Source organism: Triturus cristatus, chromosome 3_2 (assembly GCF_964204655.1).
Source record: "Triturus cristatus chromosome 3_2, aTriCri1.1, whole genome shotgun sequence".
Taxonomy (NCBI): domain Eukaryota; kingdom Metazoa; phylum Chordata; class Amphibia; order Caudata; family Salamandridae; genus Triturus; species Triturus cristatus.
This window is the reverse complement of record NC_140584.1, coordinates 1114764846-1114781597: the sequence shown is the minus strand read 5'-3', so window position 1 is coordinate 1114781597 and position 16752 is coordinate 1114764846.

Here is a 16752-nt window from a genome sequence, read left to right as displayed (position 1 = left end):
ATGTTCGTGCTCTTCCGAGCTCTCCCCTAGTGCCCCCTCTCCAGCTCCAGGATGTCAGCCTCCAGCTTAGTGCGTTTTTCTCATTCCAAACCCCTGCAATCAAAGAGATCGCCTGTCCCCTGGTGACTGTTTTGAAGGCCTCCCAGAGTGTGAAGGCGGAGCCCACCGAGCCTTCATTTTCCTGAAAGTACTGGTCAATTTCTAACTTAAATTTTTGTCTTAATTGCGGGGTTTCTCAAATACCAGGGATTTATTGGAGCTACATGTCCCACCTGGGGTTCACCAATCCTCATTATGGGACATACTGGGGAATGGTCCAATATGCCCCTCACAAAGTGGCGTACTTCTTTTATGTGACCCATCTAACCTGCTGGCACTATTATGTAATCAATTCTTGAGAGGGTGTTATGAGCTCCTGAGTGGAAAGTAAACTGCCTCTCAGCAGGGTGTAGGGTGCGCCATGTGTCAACTAGTCCCATTGCTCCCATGAAACCGTGGATCTGCATTATTGACGGTCCGTCTGACCTGATACTATTGAGCTAAAATCACCTCCCATGATGAGCCACCCCTCAGGGAATGTGAGCAGGAGATCCCCCAAATCCCTGAAAGTCGACGCGTGAATGCCCATTGGGATATACACCGACCCCAATGTGAGTATTTTCCCATTCCAATTCCCAGTGACAGCCACGTATCTGCCTTGATTAGCCGTCCAGATTTTATCTGTGGTCATTGGAATTTTTTTTTGCATCATCATTCCGACTCCACTGGATCCGGTGGTGAATGCCGAGTGAGCTACCTGTCAATACCCCCACCTTGTCAAGGCTCCACAGATGTTTCCAACTAAGTGCGTTTCTTGCAGGAGAACAATGTGTGGGGCATGTCGTTATAAATACTGAAGTACTATTCCCCTTTTGAGCTTGTCCCCTAAAATGTTTACGTTCCAGGACATCAGTATGATCCCTTTTTTAGTCCTTGATTTGATTACCGCCGATTCTCCTAATCGCTTGCGGTCTATATGAGTGAATTAGACTGGTCTGTGTCTCCTCCCATAAGTTCAAGCTCTCCATAGGGGAGGACCTGCATCTGTTGTAACAATGAACAGTTCCTATCTCTGTTCTGTGATATTGTCATTTAAACTTCCCATACCCCCCTACCTGCCTCCCTGCCTTTCAGGCTTAAAACTGCCCCAATCCCCAACTATGCAGAGTGCCTGTTGCCCCATTGAAAACTAAGTTAGAAGTGGTGAGGGGGGTCTGTTCTACGCCTATGCCCGCCGCTACTACATACTAGATATGTCATGTTAGTGTAACAATTGTTAGTCATACTAAGAAATCACTTAGCCATTATAGGGTGTTCTGGATACAGCATTTTTACTTGCGTCCAGTCCGTGTCCTTGATAGTATCTATGCCGTCTTTGCATTGTTACTGCCAGTTCAGTGTTTCTATCCTTCTGGACCGTTGGGTTGCATTTAAATAATATGAACACTATAAATGGCTTTTGGCAAGAAAATTATGGTGTACATGTACATGTTTCAATGTTCTTAATAAATAGTATTTGCATATTATTAGATGGATTTTGGAGTTATGGATGTATTAGAGTTCACATGGTCCTAAACTGGCATAGACCAAGAAAATTAAATTGATTGTGTCTTTACTTCTCAATAGGCAAACTTAAGACTATGCTATATATACTTGTCCTCTCATCGGGTTGCACCTTGGCTTCTGATATGATGCTGTTCACCATAGGTGGTTAGCATTACATCATAGAAATGTGTTGGTGTACTGTTGTGTTGCTATTAGAATAGTCTCAATGAGTTCAGGTACAGTCACACACCACTCAAAATAATTATTTCCCCGACAATAGTCAGATGTTCTTTCCTTTTAGGGGTTTGAATTGAATAATCACTGATGTAAAACACATATATACTTTCACTTGATAAAGTGGGTTTGTACAGAAACCCAGCTGTCAAATTGTGAAGCGATGTGCATTTCAGTTTTCTAGAAGTCAATTGGGAAAAATGCACCTTCACTAAGATCAAGCATTGGCCAAGTCAGGAGTTCTGAGTTGGCTGCCAGCCTTTTGGCTTTGTCAATGCTTGTTTTGTTTTGTTTTGTCTTGGCTTGTGTAAAACTTTATTTAAGGGGAAGCTGCAGACTAAAGGCACACATTTACTATGGTCTCCCTAATCCCTTTCTAGAGACCCTTACCTCTTCCATCTCTCAACCAAATCCTCATCTTACCACTATGATCTCCCGAATAACACTTTCTAGACTCATTCTTATACTATTCCTCCATTATCCGATTCAATCCAATTAATAGACTTGCATGTCCATTGCTCATATTTACTCATATTTTCCTATTCTAATCTATCACTAATCCTTTTTGGGTTCAGGAGTCACGTGCGACATGCCGAAAAGCGCTTTGATGCCAGGGTTAGTAAGTGCTATATGCAATTAAAATTACTATTGCAATGCCCATCTTTTTTAAAAAAATTCACTCTGTATCTTTTGGTAAATATACAATTGATGAGCTGCAGAATTGAATAATGAAATGTCAGCAAACTCTTTAGAATGATTTTAATTGTTATTAGAAATAATCTTTGATTTGTGTCGCTTAAAATGGCAATACTTAATGCTTGCATTTTGTTCATATGGTTTATTTAAACCTGCAAAAAATGATCGATAAAATAAATGAATAGGGGGCGCTTGTTTGACATTGTTCTGAGGAATCATACCTGATTGCTGATAGCTCGGGTCCCGCTCTGGTCCCGCCGAAGGTCTCTCCCCGCTGCCGCGTCCATTTCCAGCAGCGCGGCCGCAGTGAGGGAGGGAGGGAGATCTAAACTACACTACCCACAAACCTTTGCGGCAGGAAGCCGTCATCGGGGGATCCCTTTTCGCGCCAGGAGGCGTTTAAAGTTGAGAGGTCTTCCCCGGTGGAGTGGGCGCTTGTTTGACATTGTTCTGAGGAATCATACCTGATTGCTGATAGCTCGGGTCCCGCTCTGGTCCCGCCGAAGGTCTCTCCCCGCTGCCGCGTCCATTTCCAGCAGCGCGGCCGCAGTGAGGGAGGGAGGGAGATCTAAACTACACTACCCACAAACCTTTGCGGCAGGAAGCCGTCATCGGGGGATCCCTTTTCGCGCCAGGAGGCGTTTAAAGTTGAGAGGTCTTCCCCCGCGTCGCGGGACGCGCGCGGGACACGCCGGGCTAAGCCCGGGCAAAGGGTGGGCCCTCTGTGGCCCTCAGTGGACGGAAGAGGACGGGACGGGCCATAGAGTAAGGACCGGCAATTGACAGTTTGGCACACAATATATATTGTGCACCTTGGTTAGTTGTGGTGGAATTTTGCTGATGTATTCCCCATATGATTTCTTTTTTTTTTAATTGTTATATTCAATACATAAGTTTTACATAATTGATTTTGATCCTGATATATGCGTACTAGACATTTTGGGTATTGTATTTCGTATTAGTCAGGATAATCCTGTCTTACATATAGCCTGTACAGCATGAGTATGAGGGAGACCAGAAGTAAAATCGTGACGGGGGGAAACAAGCTGACGGGAACATTAGATGATTTCATTGTACGTACTAATACCCTAATAGATCAAGGGATAGTACTAATGGAGAGAAGGGTATCCCAAGACCTAGCCCTTGCCAGGAGATCATCGATGGGTAACATAGCTATGGCACGTAGCCCTGAAAATACTCTGCTTGTTTCTTCTGTACTACAAGTACATCCGCAATTACATAACAGTGTTGATACTGATTCTCCTTCTCAAAACTCTACCATTATGGGTCTTGATCCATCTAATCCCCCGGGAGAATCTATACCAGCGGCTCACTCGGATACTGCGATTGAGATCGCAAACCCAACTCATACGGGAAAAAAGCAGGGAGCAATCCCAAAAAAGTGTACTAAAAATAAAAACTCAACCTGCAAAAAAGCTAAGATGAAAGTAAAAGTGTCTGAGAAGGGTGGTAGGAAAGATCCTATGATAAGAGAAATTGGGAATAGTCTTGAAAATGAAGCAGTTAACCAAAAGAAAGTCTCCCTGCCCATGATGGATGTTACTATATCAGATGAATCATTAGTTGATATCCTTCATGAGAGCATGATAACTAATGGTATAGATGGACATGCAGATAGGGAGGATTCTATGATATATACCTTGACAACATTAATAAAATCTTTACTCGCCCCTATACAAGATAGGCTATTTGGTATAGAAAGGCTACTTCAAACATTGCAGAAGGATATAAAGACTCATCCTCCTACCCTGGAAAAAAAGGCCAATAATGAGACCATATTGGTGGATAAATTGACGATTTTAAAAGATACCCGGCTGGAAGGGAAGAAAGGCACTCCTATGAATCCCTCATCTCAACCTATATTAAATACAAATGGCACCGCAGTGTGCATAAATACTCCCACACTAATCCCTGTTCCTGAAGTAACCACACCTATTACAATTCCGCCTCCTGCACTCACTCCTAATTCAGTTAAAATACAACAGGAGAAAATTGGAAAGCGCAGAATTATAAATTTGCCCCCAGATGCAAGTCCCTACGTGATAGTATTAACTGGGGTCCCTGAATTGGCTCCCCATATCATGGAACCCTTTGAAGCACTCAGAAATAAGGTGATTCACTGGTTAAACTTTAATTACCCTATACCTTCAAGTCTGGCCAGTAGAATCTTAATGGTCCAGAGGGTTCCATGGGTAGGCTATAATAGAAAGAAACTAAAGGGCGATTGTGTGGTTATAACTTTTGAAGACCCGCAAACAGTAGACTATATCTGTCAGGGGTCCCCCAGGAATCAGGATTTGTCGATCACAGCAAGATCCTTATCTTATTTTTATACTCCAATTGAACAACTAGAGGATAGATGGAGTGGGATTAGGAATGAAAACTGTGCTAGGGAAGGGAGGACATATTACGGAGATCCAACCTATAAAAGGCAAGGATGGAGGGAAGAAGACCACTGGACATTAGTACAGCGAAGAGCTGGGAGAAATCAAAAGGGAGGCTTGCAACACTGGGGAAATTGGCAAATGACACAGTTTGCTCCTTCCTCCCTCCCATGCTATAATAGATTCAGTCCACTGGATATGGTTGACTGACGCCTAGGGATTGAAGAATTTCCCGACTTGTCGTCATCTGTAAATACTACTTCAAACCTATTAGCGTTCAGTATTTCCAAGGAAAATTTTGACCTGATTAATGGTAATGAGTCTGATAAGATTATACCACTAAACCAAGAATCGAATAGTCTGATTAAACCTATGGTGCATGGGGACATAAAATGTAAAAAGGGATTACCCTATTATAGTAATCAAAACTTAACTAATGATAGAAAAGAACTTATGGGCGAACCCATAGTTGAAATAGCTAAGACGGATAGAGGTTATGCACCCATAGACGACGCAATAATATTTAGCCAAAACAAAAATTGTTCTGTGATGTTCTGGAACGTGGCAGGTTTAAAGAATAGAATTTCTAACCCATCATGGAAAACGGCCACGGATAGCATGGATATTATGGCCGTGCAAGAAACTTGGACCATAGACCCAATACATCTAACTGGCTATAAAACTTACTGTACTCCTGCAGTAGGAGGGACATATGGGAGACCGAAAGGTGGTATAATCACCTACCTTTCAAACACCTTAACATATGAGAGGGTCCGTTTTTATCAAAACTGTAGTTTCTATCATAAAGTAGTTATAGATACCAAATCGGGGATCAGCTTGGTCATTATTAATTTTTATAATAATATCCCATGCACTGCTGTTCAGAAGATTATGAAAAGCCTAAATGAGGATCTACAAGGGGAGATAGTCAGTAAGACAAGAGAAGTAATGGTTTTATGGGGGGGGGATTTTAATTGTCATCTTTGCAAAAAGGGTCAAAAAGGTTTCTGTGGTTTGATGTTAGAGCAAGACATTAACCTTACGCATTTTGACCATACTCTAACAGGTGATTCGCTGAACGAAATACTGTTCAACTGCGATTTGGGATATGCTAACGAACTGGCCACGCGCCCAACACCTTTTGTCCCAACCTTTATTGGGAGGGGTGCATCGACCACCATTGATTTTATTATCTGTTCAAATACCTCTGGTTTTAGGGACTCTAACTATAAGATTCTTGAATTACCACTGAGCGATCATTACCCACAAGTCCTTGAAATCGATATCCCATTCTCAGCATGCCAACAAAATAGCTTGCAGAGACAGGTAGCCCCGGATGTGCTGATGGGGAGACAAAATGGGTATTCCCTCAAGTGGAGCAAGGTGGTCCCGAATGAATTCTTAGCTAAACTAGTTGATATATGCACAGATAGTTTTAGAGTCTGTTTAGATGAAAACTCAAAGAGTGATAATATAATTGAACATTTTTATATCATAGCAGCCACCATTAAAGAAAACTTGAGGGTGGCTTCTAGAAAAAGACTCAAAAATGGTAGAAGATGGTTCGATAATGCATGTACTAAAGCCCTGACTGAGCTTAAACACGCTATACACCGGGAACCACGGAACCCCACCCAAATAAGAGATTTAAGGAACCGTTATAATCTTGCACTCCAAGAAAGAAAGAAAAACATAAAGAATTTGGCCTGGGAACAACTATGCGATGCCTCACAGGCTAAAGATTTATCGGCATTTTGGAGGGTGGTTAATGCCCCCCTTCTTTTTGATAATACTAAGGCTCGCATAGAAATTGCTATAAATGAGGATGACTGGGTTACACATTTTTCCACTCTATATATGTGCCTAGAACAGTCCCCACAAAAGGTTTCCCAGTCTTTATGCGAGAACGAGATAAATATACAAAATGTATCGGTTATACCATCGGAGGATTCTAGTGAGAAAGGGGGGGTCCGTGAAAAAATAGTGGTTACGCTGCCTGAAGTTTTATTGAGCTTAAAAGCCACAAAGGGTGGAAAAGCACCAGGACCGGATGGGATCCCAGCCGACCTGTATAAAGCTAACACTGACCTCTGGGGCCCCATTCTGGTTCAGCTTTTTAACGCAGCATTGGCCAAGGGCCTAAGCCCGTCATGGTTTACATCCATTATTGTTCCCATCTATAAAAAGGGAGACAGACAAAATTGCGCATGTTACAGGCCAATATCCCTACTTGATTCAACTATAAAAATCCTGGGTAGAGTTATTTTAGTTAAACTGCAAAACTGGGCGGAGGACAACGGGGTAATAAGTGACCTTCAGTTTGGTTTTCAAAGGGGTTTAGGAACTATAGAGCAATGCCTAAACCTATTTTTAATTCAGCAGAAGTATATAACGATAAAAAAAGAGCGCTTATACCTTGTATTTGTCGATCTAACTTCTGCTTTTGATTGCGTGTCTCATAGCAAATTATGGAAATTGATGCAAAGGTTGGGCGTGGACGATTCGATTCTTTGTTTTTTGAAGGAGTTGTATTCAGGGGCTACAGCAACTGTTCGTTATGGAAAAGGGGGGGAATGCAGTAGACCTTTTGGGATAGGGCGTGGAGTACGCCAGGGATGTGTCCTGGCCCCCTTCCTATTCCTGATTTACATAAATGGGCTGGAAGACCGTCTACTGCAGGAGGGCAGGGATGTCCCGGTTGTTGGTAATAGGCGTATCCCTACGCTCCTTTATGCGGACGACGCTGTTTTAATGGCGCGAACACCGAATGCCCTCCAAAACCTATTAACATCCTTCAATAAGTTCATGAACACTCTGGATTTAAAAATCAACTGTAGTAAAACTTTCACCATGAACTGTGGAACACGATCTAAAAACAAGATGAAAACTATTTTAATAAATAACGTTAGTTTAGAAAATACGCCTGCCTTCTCTTATTTAGGCATCCTATTTCATGAGACTGGTTCATGGACAAACGCGATCAAGGCAAGAACTCTTTTGTTCTCAAAGACAATAATGGCCTTAAAGAGTTTCATACAGAAACTGGGAAAAAAGCCTTTTAGGGAAATTTTAACTGTTTATAACGCAACATGTATATCGGTGGCTGTCTATGGAGCAGGACTCTGGGGGTATGCAAATATTGATGCTATCCAAATAATTGAAAATAAATTTATGCGGTACATGCTGTCTGTGCCCGATAGCACTTCAACCGTTAATTGCCATGAGGAATTGGGGCAGCCGTACATTTCAGACATAATAAGAATTCAGCCCATATTACTATGGCATAGGGTCTGGACTGCTAATGAGTGTGTTATAAATCGTGCCACACTTCGGGATGTGTTATCACTTGAAAATGTAAATACATTTAAATGGTTAAATTATGTGAAGACCTCCTTAATAGAAATGTGCTTTCAACAATATTTTGAGGATCCACTATCCATGGTACACATCACAAGAAAATCATTGAAAAAAGCCTGTATGGAACATCTTAGGGAAAAAAGACTGTGTGTGGAAAAAAACAAAAAGACAGTGTGTTCCCACCAGTTGATATTAAATGGCGCTAGTCTACAACCATACTTACGCCTTTCCATGCCATCCTATGACAGGTTCTGCCTTACACGTTTTAGGTTTAATATTGTTTTTAGATTACTAACATTCCCAGTAATGAACTCTTGGTCTAATGAATTGTGTTTATGCCCATGTGACGAATTATCCACGCAATCTGATATTCATGTACTGTTCTTTTGTAGATTCTATACCCTGCCCCGCAGGAAATTTATAGTCCCACTTCTTAAAGAGTTGAAGGTAAACAGATGTCGCCCAGCATTTTTAGTATTGCAAAGAATGGACACTGTATTTATAGTTATTTCATTGATAGAATTTTTTAAAAATGTTTTTAAACTACGTAAATCAATGGACAGATAATTTTTAAAAATTCGATATAGAAATCCTGACATTTTCACTTGTAATAATAACTATGTATTGAACTATTTCTTCTTCTTAATTGTATATGTATTATTGATGCTTTTATGGTTACTGTTTTTTAACCGAATAAAGTACTTTTTGAACTTTTGAATAGGGAGGTAATGGGGTAGGTGAAGAGAGGTGACTGTCGGGGTAACATGAAGGGGAAGAGGCGGGGTGGGATGAAGTAAGAAATGGGGGAGTGGAGGATATTGGGGTACAAGTGGGGCAGAGTGTAACTGGAGTAGAATAGGGCGAGTGGATTAAGTATGGAGAAAGAGAGTATATGGGCTGTATTGATAGGGTTTAGGATGTTTAAGAAGAAGAAAGGGAAAGATGGGCAAATAAAGGGACTCATGGAGTAGAGGAACCCAAGTAATATATTAACAACTTATGAGTGATGTAAAAACCCTTAATATGTTTGAGCTATGTTTAATAAAATCCCAAGACAAATCAAGTCCGGACTAAATTTATTGTAAATTGATCGCATTATTTGCAAATAAATGAGGAGAGAGGCCCCCATTCTACTATTGTTATCAATCAAAGCAGCAAATTGTGGATGAAATTGCCCATTGTTTTTAAACGTTCACTAAAGGGAGGTGTCAACAGCATTCATTAATGTTCAGAATCTGCATGACCTCACACTCATTTGGGCATCCAACTGTATAGCTTTAAATTGATAGATGATTACAGTTGCATCCTGGAACAGGGGTGTATTATTGTCTATTGTGTCAGACAATATTTGTATTTAATTATTTTAGCTTCCATAGTGTTCTGCTGGGTATATGAGTCCCAATTAGGCAAGCAGTACAAATGAGTCGAAAATGAGTCTGAGGGCATCTAGGAAGAAAGAGATGAGGTTTGTCAAACAGATTCACACACCCTTACCTGGTATGTGAAAATAAGATAAACATCTGTAATACACAATTGAATGAAATACCTATAAAGAATTACAGACTCAAGTCATACCCCTTGACACACCTTTCAGAATAGACCACACATTGCTCATGATATCCATACAGTCTGTCCCATGGATAGTCTTAAATTCCTTTGCCATGGGTTGTTTGCGTGCCAAACACATTATTGACTTCATGACTACAAGGCTACCCATCTAAATAATTCCATCCTACACTTAATCTACTGCATGTCTCAACACAATAGGGAGGACCCAATGTGATGGAAAAGTGACCACAACCAAAACCCTGACATGGGCCAACCACTCAACCTCTGTATCACTTGTCTTGCAATGGCTTAAGCCATGACTAATGGCACATATCGGATAACACATATGATCATATTTCAAACGTCACCAACATTCCTTTCTTTCAAGGTTAGTCTCATGCACACCTACTAATCGGAAAGGCACATGACAAAACCAGTTTATTTTGACCATGACAAATAAACTTAAACTCCATTGCACCTGTCATCATGTGGCAATGACACTCACACGGAGCAGCCCCTCCCAGTCAACTCATGCAGACTGCAGTGCAGCAAACAGACACAGTATTGCTTTTGAAAGCACCTCCTCGTTAAAGAAATGGTGTAAGGATCTGTCAAATAAACAAACTCCATGACTCTATGGGGTATTTTTACTAAACTATCTCACAGCGCAGTTCAGCAACCCATTTTCTGTGTTGTGTTGCGTGAGAATAACAGAGCAAGAAAGTGCCATATGTCCTCAGATATGGCACTTTCATGCCCTCCCCCTGTGCTGCGCACAATCAGAATGCCAGCACAACGTATTCACTATTACACCACAGTGCAAACGGCGTCTGCGTCAAGTCTAGCACGGGTGTTGTACTAAAAGTGTAGCATTTTAATTTACATATTATGCTTAAACTAACTTATGAAATGCCTCACTTTGTATGTGAGTTGTACAGTTCCGCACACATGCAATGTCTAAAACGATTGTAGAAATAAAAGCATTTCTCCTGGATATGCCAATGTCAAAGCAACATTTTTTTATGCAAAACCCTATCTTTTTTTTTAGTAGAATGGGTTTGGCATCAACAACCATGGGTAGTTGCTTGGGAACACCCATGTACCATCAATGGAATACCTCCTTGACGCTAACTATTGTAAAGAGACTGTGCATAACGTCCAGGCGACTGGAAAGTATATTGCAAATACACATTTTGCAATGATTGGCATCACAAAACTGGTGCAAAATGTAAGTTAATATACTACTGGATCTCCAGATCCACCAGGGGTTTCAGTAGCCGGTCAAGGCACCTAACATCCCGTATCCGTATTCCCTGAGAGCTGCCTTCAAGCATCCTAATACACACTGCTTGCCAGCCTCTAAATATCACACAGACCACAGAGATGGATATCACAAAGGACTCAAGCAATAGCATCATATATGCATGAAGTAACTCAGCTGGTGACTGCAGTAATGTAGGCAGCTACCGGCAAAATACTCAACTTTTCCAAAGATTAAATGGTCGTCCATTCATAATATAACTGCTCTCCCACACAAACAAAAGAGATGTGGCCAAATGGTGCTCCATCAACAAGTTGCTTTGGAAGCAGGTGCTACACAGTCACATGCTAATACAGCTGAAGATCAAACACCAGCAAATGAGTGTCCCTGCCAAGAGGGAGTTAAAACATGGATGTTCTTGGATGATGTACCTAGTACACATTTGAATGACTACCACTAGGCTATTATCACAAATGCCTGGAAACATTATGGAATGAGTTGCACTGTCATGGTGGATCAGATTTCTTGCACTTCCTCAGCCTACAAGGCCAACCATGATAAAGAGTCACATCTCAACTACTGTCTCTCAGTGCATGCTTCTTGGGGAAGCCTAGCTCTGGCATAGATTGTGGATTTTACAGCCCGATCTACATACTGCAGGATCCTCAATATGTCCTGGCAAGAAACTTTATTTAGCAGAAATTGTCTTGTCCCCCAAAAATGTCTGTGAGAAACTTTGGTTTGTGAAGTCCCACACCATTAAAATGTACTTGTCCCTCAAATGTATGAAAGGGTTCTTTCATCTCTAGTGTCCTGTGGCCTTCAAACCGCAGACATTCGAACTCGCCTCCAAGTACCGCTTTCAGTATTTGGCATTAAAGGTAGCTAAGCAGAGCAGTCCAAAATCGACACAAAAAGGTGCAGTGGGCTAGAAATTCAGAACTCTGCTAAGCACAAAATAACATTCAATAATTCATCGTTCAGCCAGGGTTTCATCTTTGAAAAAGTACTTCAATGAGCATACAACTAAAAACCTTCAAAAAATATCTTCAAGATTGCAGGTACAATTGCAAATGCAACCCCTCCTAAAAAGACCTTACAAAATAACCTTGGGCAGATCACATGCCCTACAGAAATGTCACAGCAGCAACTAAACTCCTACATTTATGGCCATAGGATGTAATGCACCTGTAATAAGGAGACCCTGTCAATTTTGTGATGGAGAAACCCATCTGCCTACCTCTAAATAAAGGTCTCACACTGTTGTCTTTAGCTGTAAAATACCAAGTAACAATTTGGACACCAGCATGCCTTGATCCTAGAAGCAGAAACACCCTGTATATGTGCCCAGTAGAGAAAACAAGTATGGATTTATCAGTCTATTCCACAATCAATATTTCAGACCTATATATCTTGTCAATATATGTTTAATCTATAAAGTCATGCATTTCTACTTTATAATGATGTGAGCAATATTCCCTTTTCACCATATGTATATCAAATCTATAGGTGTAAACAGCAGAATTTTAAAGTGTATTCAAACAAGATATACAGCTCTTGGCACGAACAGGAGGGGAAGAAACCTATCAACTTGATGCACCCTCTTTGGTTAGGTGAAGATACAGTTCTTAGAGGAATTCTGCTCAACACCTGGTAGCCACATAAAAAACAGCACATATTTCTCAGAGAGTTTTGTGTTAGGTTCACGCAGTACCAGCAATTTTCAAAGAACATAGCAGAATACAATTCTCCATCCAATTTTCAAAAGTCACCTATTTAATTAGCAAAAATACACAGAAATCTTTACAATAAGTTAAGATGAATTGGAGATGTGAATTTCCAAAGTTTTATTACTGAGACTAATAAAGTGGCAACCAAAAACAGCCGTTGACTAGGATCAAGACACAAATGCAGGCTAACTGCAATGAAATGAAGGTTGGATAGACCAAGTGGGTTATCCTTGTGTATGCTTTTTACCTTTGGACTTAGGGGGTAATTACGATGGCAGACGGAAGCCTATCCGTAGTGGTGGTGGTGACGGAAAACATTGTTTTTTTCGCTCCTGATGAAGTCATTGCAACCACCATATTACAATGAGCCAACAGGGGTGATTTTCCGTCTGCTGCGGTGTTTAAGGCTCCGCATGTTTTATGGTTACGCAAGGGTGGCTGACGGAGCCCATAGAGCAAGACCAGCGTGCGGAATCATGTTCCATCCACCAACCAGATTACAATGTATCAAACAGTCCTTGCCACTGCGGCGTAATAACCACCACATCGCACAACTATGGAAAGGAAAAGCCGCCCCAGAACACATCCATATCATCTGAGCCGCCATGGACCCTGCGCAACAGGCCTTTCCACTGCTCTGGCAAATAAGATGTCGCAGCGCTCTACAGCAGAGGTACGTCCAAAACAGCTCCACGCATGCAACCCCTGTTCAACTACAAATCCCAGCAAGTGTGCAGGCAGGGCCGGCTTCACGATGTATGTGGCAACATGCCTACTGCAATGTGCGAGGCCCACCCAATTTACATGAGTGACACCCTCTGGGCTCCAGAAGGCAATTGGGGCAAATGCCGGGCCCCGCAGTTGCGAAGTGAGCACACCGCCACATTCAAAAATTGAAGCCGCTGACGGTTCCCATTGGCTGATTGCCCATTCGCATAGACGGTGCTACACTGCGGCCATCAGGTAGCATCAGCCGCAATCCTGCATCATTCAATTGGGGCCAATGCGTGTCATCGCTGTGGATGCCAGCTACTGCGCCTGTAAATACATTCTGCATTTGCTTTGTCGCCATGCGAATTGCATCACACATCCCAACACATTTGAAAAAGTATTATAGAGTGTGACCTTTGGGTCAAGTCTTCACAGACATGGTATGTCCAAGAAAAGGAAAGTGAAATTACATTCTTTGTCATTCCTCGTGGCCAGCATGGACTGAAATGAGTTAAGGAGTCAAAAAGGACAAAGGCCTCTCGCACTGTGCCAATGTTGTGCAATGAAACATCCAACCTATGTACACTGTTTGTATACCCTTGCTATTTGACTGGTGATTCCCTGGCCATGGGTCGTCTTTTGAAGGGCCAGTGATGTAGGCTGACAATCAGAGCTGTCCATTATCTGCAAATCAGACATACTTGTAATCTCTAGCACTTTCAACACACATACTGGTGTAGCATGCAGTGTGCCTAGCCGCTATTGTCTGTTAATGTTTTCACACACGTCATAGGAGTGCACATGTGTTTAAAAAAACTTCGCTCTGGTCGACATCATCGGTCATTTTCAGCCATGTGTGCATGCATACACAATCCTTGTGTATATGTGCATCATGTAGGTGAACATGGCAATGTCTGTCACGCAAACTCCTCACACAGTCATGATGGACTGACCATATAATGTTCATATTTGTCCGTCCACCGTGCTGTATGTCCATGTATTGTTATCAAGCTAACACTCATTGCCCTCATTTCGTAATGTTGTTGTGTATTGTGGGACTAAAGCTTGAGGTTGTGCAGTGAGAGCAGCTACATGCTACTCATCATTGATGCTGGTAAACACAAGTGCTGTGCCATCTACCCACAGGGCAGCTCAACCTTGATGTAGCAGTGTACCCTATGCTATACATATCAACTTTTTCTGATGTTGTTGTAGTCATCATGTCGAGTGAGTGAGGAAAATCAAGGTCTGTATGCATGTCACTTATACATTTCACGTGTCCAACAGTCCTGTCAATTTTGTGGTTGTGTGAGTCTATGGTGAAGCTGTTTACCACATCTCATCTTTAACTCATCTCCTGCATGTGTACCCTGCCAGAGTACATAGGAGGAGACCACCTATCTTTTGACATGTCCCAGACCTGGCGATGATGGAGGACATCAACATCATCAGAAAATTCGGTTTGGACCGCCTCACACTGCGAGAGCTATGTGCTCAGTTGGAGCCCCATTTGAAGCCAAAAAGAACATATCTGGCTGCATTGTCTGCTACTGTGAAAGTGATGGTTGCACTGCATTTCTACGCCACTGGGTCTTTCCAGTATACCATGGCCAGCACCGGTGGGATGTCACAGCCCATGTTCATCATCATGGTGTTGCGTGACGTTCTGTCAGCAATGCTGGTTTACAAGGATAGCTATGTCCACTTTCCAAGGAGGAATGAATTGGCAGCTGTGAAGGGGGATTTTTTTCATCTGGGAGGCATCCCAAATTTTGTGGGGTCCATTGACGCTACACATATTGGCCTAGTTCCACCACAGGTACGTGAACAGATTTATTGCAATCTCAAACATCACCACTCCATTAATGTGCAAGTGGTATGCCAGACTGATTTGATCATTTCACACGTTTGTGCAAAGTATCCAGGTTCAGCACATGACTCCTACATACTGTGGAACAGCAGCATATCACAATTAATGGAAAATCTTCACCCAGAGCGGGCCTGGCTTGTTGGTGAGTGGGCTATGTCAATGACTGTGATGTATGTGTGACATGCTGCTCTCCTCACATATTCCGACTACATTGTTTGTCCGTGTTCTCACAACTAGGTAACTCAGGGTATCCCAATCGTCCGTGGTTGATGACCTCATCGAGGAATCTAACTACGCCCGGGGAAGTCCACTACAATGATGCCCATGGGAGGACACGTCGTGTGGTGGAGCTCACTTTTGGACTTCTGAAGTCTAGATTTAGGTGCCTGGACAAGAGTGGTGGTGCACTTCTCTACTCACCACAGAAGGTGTGCCAGATAGTAGTCCCTTGCTGCATGCTACACAACCTGGCCTTGCGCTTAGAGATACCCCTGATTCTAGACGATGATGAGCAGCAGCAGACCCTGCTCCAAACCCACACATGCCCAGTGACGATGTCAGTAGTGAGAAAGGTCTTGACCAGTGTCAGCAGCTCATCGCCAACTACTTCCATTGAGTGTAAGTTAGCATTGACCAACTATGACTGTGTTTGTGTGCTTTGCTGTTGTCTCCCAAACTTTGAGGATTATTGCATGGATTTTGTCCACATACAGATCTAGCAAAAGACACACAATTGATGGACGGAATGCAGAACAAATCAAAACATTCACCCCAAGTCAAAAGATCTGGGTTACATCCATCATTCTTTTGCTCACCATGCCACCCCAGTTTAGACCTGGCCATATGCAAATCAGTCTTGATCCTGTGCCTCATGGGAACAGCCCAGCCCAAACTACCAAGCCAGGTCCTCCCTGGACCGGAAACAAGCATCCTAGGACCGGTTTCGGGGTTTCACCTCTCTTCAGCTAGGATAGCTTGATTCCAGTGGCACAGTGAGCCCAGGACCCACGTCTGGGCATACCTGGAGCACTTAGGGCGAGAAAGCAAAAGACACACAATTAATGGACGGAATGCAGAACAAATCAAAACATTCACCCTCAGTCAAAAGATCTGGGTTAAATCCATCATTCTTTTGCTCACCATGCCACCCCAGTTTAGACCTGGCTATATGCAAATCAGTCTTGGTCCTGTGCCTCCTGGGAACAGTCCAGCCCGAACTGCCAAGCCAGGTCGTCCCTGGACCGGAAACAAGCATCCTAGGACCGGTTTCGGGGTTTCACCCCTCTTCAGCTAGGATAGCTTGATTCCAGTGGCACAGTGAGCCCAGGACCCACGTCTGGGCATACCTGGAGCACT